This window comes from Clupea harengus, chromosome 15 (genome assembly GCF_900700415.2).
Source record: "Clupea harengus chromosome 15, Ch_v2.0.2, whole genome shotgun sequence".
Classification (NCBI taxonomy): Eukaryota; Metazoa; Chordata; class Actinopteri; order Clupeiformes; family Clupeidae; genus Clupea; species Clupea harengus.
Genome location: NC_045166.1, coordinates 28,485,352 through 28,492,851, shown reverse-complemented (window position 1 = coordinate 28,492,851; position 7,500 = coordinate 28,485,352).

Below are 7,500 nucleotides of genomic sequence, written 5' to 3'. Positions count from 1 at the left end.
ATACTGCATGTGTGTGTGTGTGAGATTGAGACTTCGAAAGAAGTATCAGCCTCTCTGCCAAGTTTTTATGATTTTGCCTGAACATGTTATTGAAGCCCTTATCTTTGTGTTTTATATCTTTCTAATTTTATATACATCGCTATATTTACAAAGAATATTTTATATCAAAAATGTTGTATATTGCTACTTGCATTAAATGTAGAAAATAATTGGTTCAGTAGGCTAACTAGCTAATTTGGCTAACTAGCTCGGATGTAAATGTGTGTGTGTGTGTGTGTGTGTGTGTGTGTGTGTGTGTGTGTATGTATGGGTTAGGGTTAGGGTCAGTAGGCTGACTAGCTCGGATGTAAGTGTGTGTGTGTGTGTGTGTGTGTGTGTGTGTGTGTGTGTGTGTGTGTGTGTGTGTGTGTGTGTGTGTGTGTGTGTGTGTGTGTGTGTGGGTGGATGGATGTCTATTTGTCTTCCGTGTGTGTCCCATAACCAGTTGTTATATGGATGCAAGCGTGTGTGTGTGTGTGTGTGTTGGATGCAAGCTGTCGTCGGACTTCTTGGTGACCTGCTGTTCTGCTTTAGGCTGTTAAAGAGGGGGGGGGGGGGGGGGGGGGGGAGGGGGGGGGGCTCGTTAGTATGGCCATGATGTCATCTCTTCTGGTCTGGCTCTGCTGATCCAAGAGGCCAGTTAGGGCCAGTGACTCATTCAGCTGCACGGGTGACCAGTACTACTGATGCGAGTCTCACGTCTGGCCTGGCTGGGTCGTGTGGGCCTGGCTGGGTGGTGTGGGCATGAGTGTCTGGGCTAGTTACTGGTGGTGTTCTGGAGGGAAAGGTGGGGGGCTCCCCTTCATACGCACCCCCCCCCCCCCCCCCAAAGCTAAGGCAAGCGTCTACTGTGATCTCTAAGGCAAGCGTCTACTGTGATCTTCTAGGTTCTCAGGAACATGAAATATGTGAAATCTCTGAAAAAGTCTTTTTTTTTTATGATGGATAAGATTTGACATGAAGAATAAACATGTTTTGCAGAAAGAGAGGCTTCTGTTTTTACTATAATATATACCCCTGAACCTGAATACTATAATATACATGTATAACCCCTATACTATACATGCCCTCCTTTCACAGAGAGGCTTCTGTTTTTACTCTAATATACACCCCTGACCCTGAATACTATAATATACATGTATACCCCTATAATATACATGCCTCCCCCCCCACTCATGCCTCCACGTGAAGATGCCCTTCGTCTGATGAAGGCGTTGGAGGAGCACACACACACACACACACACACGTCCGTTTACAGGAGCTGTTCCACTGGAGCTGCCGTGTGTGAGGGGGAGAAAGATGCCCTTCGCCTGATGAAGACGTTGGAGGACCCCCCCCCCCCTCACTCATGCCTCGCCTGATGAAGGTGACCCCCGCCCCTCACTCATGCCTCGACGTGAAGGTGACCCCGTGACCCCGTGACCCCTAAGCAGTCAACTCCACAGGGCCGTTTACTACACACATTCCCCACCACTCGCCCTGAGGGCCACACACACTTAAATGCGTACAAACAAACACACACACACACTTAAATGCGTACAAACAAACACACACACACACACTTAAATGCGTACAAACAAACACACACAATGTTGTAGCCGTTTTGGACATTTTTGTCCAGATATAAAGTTTGCATTTGCCCTGGGTTACTTTGACTGTGTTATATGATTTATATTGTTTCTATATTTGCATATTGGACTGCCATTTCATTGAACTTTAGAATGATTGTTAATTTGTCACCTGAACCGCCCTTTAGTAATTGTCACCTGGACGGCTCATCAGTAGATCTCACCTGGACGGCTCATTAGGAGATGACTGGGTAGCCAAATGTTGGGTCTAGAGGCGCGTAAAAGATATGTTTTTTGGGCCACTTTTCGGTACAAGTTTAGCCTTTTTAGTTTTACTGTTGTTAGCTTTGCTTTATTATTTGAATTTACAACTCGTTTATGTTCACCTTTTTGGAGCCAAAATAAATGGATATATTCTTTCAAGTTTTGGAGTATCGAGCGTGCGTAATCCACTACCTGCTGACCAGACCCACGGCCTTGACTGCATCTTGGAGTTGGAAAATTAGAAATCATAGAAAGGCCGCCACACACACACTTAAATGCATACAAACACACACACTTAAATGCGTACAATCAAACACACACAGACATACTGTACATGCGTACAAACACACACACACACACACACACTTATATGCATACAAACAAACACACACACACACACATATGCATACAAACACTCAAAAATATGCGTACAAACACACACTTGCATAAACGCCTACAAAAACACACACTAGTACATACGCATTGTTTATTTTCATCAATTTACAAAATGCAAAGTGAGCGAACAAAAGAAAAATCTAAATCAAACCAATACTTAGTGTCACTACCCTTTGCCCTCACACCAGCATCAAGTCCTATTAGACACACACACACACACACACACACACTTGCCTTCACACCAGCATCAAGTCCTATTAGACACACTTGCCCTCACACCAGCATCAAGTCTTATTAGACACACACACACACACACACACACACTTGCCCTCAAACCAGCATCAAGTCCTATTAGACACACAAACGCACACACACACTTGCCTTCACACCAGCATCAAGTCCTATTAGACACACTTGCCCTCACACCAGCATCAAGTCTTATTAGACACACACACACACACACACACACACACACACACACACACACTTGCCCTCAAACCAGTGTAACGAAGTTAAAAATGTATTATTTTGTTTGCATTTTATTTAATGAAATGTAACCACATTCTGATTTGATTATGTCTTTCTTTTCTGTCTTGTATATATTAAATGTTGATTATTGAACACACTGAGTACTAACCTGTACTGTCCCTTTAAGAGATTTGGTTTAGTCTGTAGGTAACCCCGTTTAGTCTTCAGTCAACGGTTCCTGAATTGAAGAGAGCAGGCTAATGTCTAGCATATGGGATAACTACATGTTATGTGTGTGTACAGGAATAAATGAGCAAAAACATCAGTTCGTGGTCGTTTTATTGAAGAAAAGAACACAACGCAGAAGGACCCGTTACACCAGCATCAAGTCCTATAAGACACACACACACACACACACACACACTTGCCCTCACACCAGCATCAAGTCTTATTAGACACACACACACACACACACACACACTTGCCCTCAAACCAGCATCAAGTCCTATTAGACACACACACACACACACACACACACACACACACTTGCCCTCAAACCAGCATCAAGTCCTATTAGACACACTTGCTCAAAGTCAGGGATGTTGTAGGATTCTAGTTATAGATATATATAGATATATAGTTATAAGTAGTTATAGATTATAGTCAGGTGTCTGATCAACTAATCATACCAAACAGGTGCTTGATGGAGATAAGTCATAAAGAAGAATATGATAATCAAGTGCCTTGTATTATTAATGACCTAATATGAATCATGTACTTATGTAAGCAGGAACATGGCTTTTCTGTGTTTCTGCGTGTGTGTAACTTCGATTATTAGGTGCCACTTAGTCTGCATGTCCACAAGAGCATGTTTAGACCAGAGGTGATAAGCTTCTTCCGACCTTGCGCAAACCTGCTATCCTTGCAATATAGGGAGCAATGAATAAAAGACATACAGCAATCAATCATAAGTTCATACACACAAGAACAATCTTAAATGTTATTAAAATAATAACCAAACAAAACGTAACATACCACTTTTGCCTGCTTGTGGACTAAGAGGGATATACAGCTTGTAGTTCTTTATAGAGTATGAGAAAATATTTCATCGTCCTCATGCGTGCATCCAGTCATTCATCCAACTATCAACAGGAAGTGACATGTTACATGCATGATGGGAAATTGAGTCAAACTCTGCTACCAAGGTGAGGTTGTGGAAGACAGTTTCATGTCACAGGTCATACACACCATGACAAGACTGAGCACAGCAACAAGACACAACAAGGTGGTTGTAGCCTACTGCATCAGCAAGGTCTCTCCCAGACAAAGATTTCAAAGCAGACCTGGGTTTCCAGATGTGCTGTTCAAGCTCTTTTGAAGAAGCACAAAGAAACGGGCAACGTTGAGGATCGTAGACGCAGTGGTGGTCGCAGATGAAAAACATCAAGCTTCACATCAAGAAAAATGCGGGGTGTGCGGACAGCACAGGGCGGCCAATTTAATGGGGGCGGCCAATACTATAATTGTATTACTTTCTTGTGATTATTTTTTTTTGGTCATTTTTTGATAATAGTTGTTTTCCCAAATGGCCGAATTTAGAATATGGTGCTGTTTTATAGTGGCGCGGTCTCCCTAGCGTCCACTTTGCGACGTATTAGTTTGACAGTTTGTAAACAATCTCCCGCCACCTGCGCGTGTGAACGTCTTTGTGTTTAGAGCCAAATTTTACTTCTGGACTGCATTCTGCAACATTTTCAAGCAGGGTAAGTTTTTGAAGAACATTATACACTTAGATGTTTCTACTGGTTGTTTTCATATTTCATATCAGCATTCTTTACACACACATAGGTAAGGTAATACATGCGCTGGCTGAACTCTTCGTGTTAATATGTGTCAATATGAACTCATGAATATGAACTCGTTCATACAAAGTTGCACAGGCACCCTGAGGGTTTCTACCTTTTCCCGTTATAATTGTAGAAGTTAAATCGAGGAGACTATAACATCAACTAGATAACTAGCTATTATTTTATGTAAATGGAACTCTTCCATTTAAATCGTTTAAGGTTATTACAAGTTTCCTTAGCTGGCTAGTTATCTATAGCTAGCATAACTAGGTAACCATAGCAACCAGCTCAAAGTGGATACGTTTATCTTTACCATGCATTTAACAAACGAATAGCCCTCGTTTGCTAACGGGTGGGTCGTTAGCAGCTGTTTTGTCACTCAGAAAAAAAAAAAATGTGCAAGATTTTAGTTCTATTCTCCGTACAATGTGCTAATTATTATTATTATTTTGAACTGTATCTTTAAAGTAGAAGATTCAAGGTTTCTGGGGATGTTTGTTTTATGACGCTAAGACAAACTCGCGGAGCTTCAAAGGCATATTGACAACAACAATACAAATTCGCACCGGTAGGAAATCCTCCTTGAAGGGGGGCGGCGGATTTGGCTACCGCACAGGGGCGCCACTGTGTGTGTGTGTGTGTGTGTGTCTGGCTACCGCACAGGGGCGCCACTGTGTGTGTGTGTGTGTGTGTTTGGCTACCGCACAGGGCGGCCAAAACCCCCGCTACACCACTGGTCAGATTTACAAATATAAAAAACCCAATTGAGTAGCTTAAATCGCCATTCAATTGGCAGCTTGCAGATTGACCACTGGTTGTTTTTCATATCAGCATTCTTTACACACACATAGGTAAGGTACATACAGTGCTCTAGCTCCCCCTGGATTAGCCATCGCACCCCCAAGAAAATAATGGTTTATTTATTATTGGTATTTAATTTCATTCTGCGTTATTTATTGTGTGATAATAATATTTAACTCTCAAAAGAAAATTATAACAGATTGAAATTAACAGATTGTTTTAGACACAGAGCAATCATTCTGTCATACCCTATGACCCAATTTTCACGTCGCACGCGTGAACGTTGACGTTACCGGACGGTTGAAGGAGAAAGCAAGCTAGTGCGTGGTAAATTTCAAGTTAACATCAACAATGCATCGGGTTTTGCTACCTAAATGTCCATGTTTGGAAGAACGATTAAGAAAGAAGAGTGACGTAGAAGAAGAAGAAATGCCAGGGGTATCTGGTGTGGATTCTTAAGGAGAGGAACGTTGTGGTCAAGGAGATCAACCCTCCACTACTACTGAGGGTGCTAACCATGGTGCTAGCAGCATCAGTGACATTAGCATGAACGCTCAGGATGGTCCGAGAAGACCAAAACTCCAGAAATATCCACCTCGCATGTTAAAGAGTCCAACAAAGGAGTTTTTGTAAAAGCTGGTTGGAACAGTTTGCGTAGTTGGAGTACAGTGTAACTAAGGTATTGTTAGCTGTGTAACATTAATGAATGCTGTCTGATTTGTTGCATGCATTGATTGCCATGTCACTAAAGACTCGTTTCGGTTGATTAGCAACGAAGAGGCCCTTTTTTGCCAAAGATTTAAACTTTTTGCCTTTTGGATTTTTTTTGGAGCCGTCTTAAAAAAATCAGAGACTCTTTAGCCTAGGAAAAGCAGTCTGTCTGTGTGCTAGGTATACATAACGGTTCAATGTGATTATTGATGATTGTGAACTGAAATAATATATACCTTTTTAACACATTTCTGACTCTTTGACTGTTTTAGTTAATTCTGTCTGCTATTCCAAGATTAATTTCACTCTGTCTGACATGGTAGTGGTCACCTGGCACCCAACTTTAACCCTCACTACCACAAGTGTTTTAACGTAAGTTAGGTATTTGGGATTGCGGACTCTATAACATGCTGTATGCATTTTGTCAGTGACCGTCGCAGATGTGCGCGTCCGTCGGAAGTAGCCTAGATAATGATAATAATAATACAATCGGTTTTGCGCTTTTCATGGACCCCAAAGACGCTTCAGAGAGCAAACATGTAAACAGATATGACGATATGGTGTGGAGGTGTTGTGGTAGAGAACCATGTGACACATAGGCCATCACCCTTATTTCATAGCACCCTCGCTAAAACGCCGAGCTCCCCCATAGCACCTGCAGAAAAAAAATGTCTGGCACCGCCACTGTTGGCAGCTGCTAGCTTGTGATGAACTCGTGTTAATATGTGTGAATGTGAACTCTTTCATACGAAGTTGCATAGGCACCCTGAGGGTTTCTACCTTTCCCCATTATAATTGTATGAGTTAAATCGAGGATACTATAACATCAGCTAGATAACTAGCTGTCATTTCATGCGAATTGAACTCTTCCATTTAAATAGTTTGAGGTTGTTAAGTTATTAAGCTAGCATAGCAACTAGATAACCATAGCAACCAGGAGACACAACTTTAGCTGCAATTTAAGTTTAATTTCTCAAAATCAGCTCACCAATAAAAAAGCAGTCTTGGGTTCAAAGTGATCACAAGCACCTGTGTGATGGTAAATGGCTTCACACACACACACACACACACACACACACACACGAGATAGAATATGACGTGTGGATAAACAACCCTAAGAGAAATAATGGGAACTCAACGGGGCAAGGGCTTAAAGCTAAATTTATGCTACTTTACGCCCCTCCGAACACAGGGAACGCCTCTCCGACATTAACCGCTCTCTCCGAACCCTCTCCGAGCACCTCGGAGAGGCTGTCGTGCACCTACTAATTTTTCTAACTTCCCGTACGAGATTCCCGTACGAGGTTTGCTCGGAGAGGGCTCGGAGTAGCATAAATTAAGCATTACTCTGATATCAATGTAATGTTAGCGATCGAGGGGTGAGAAGACCCCCTCCCCCCTCTCCG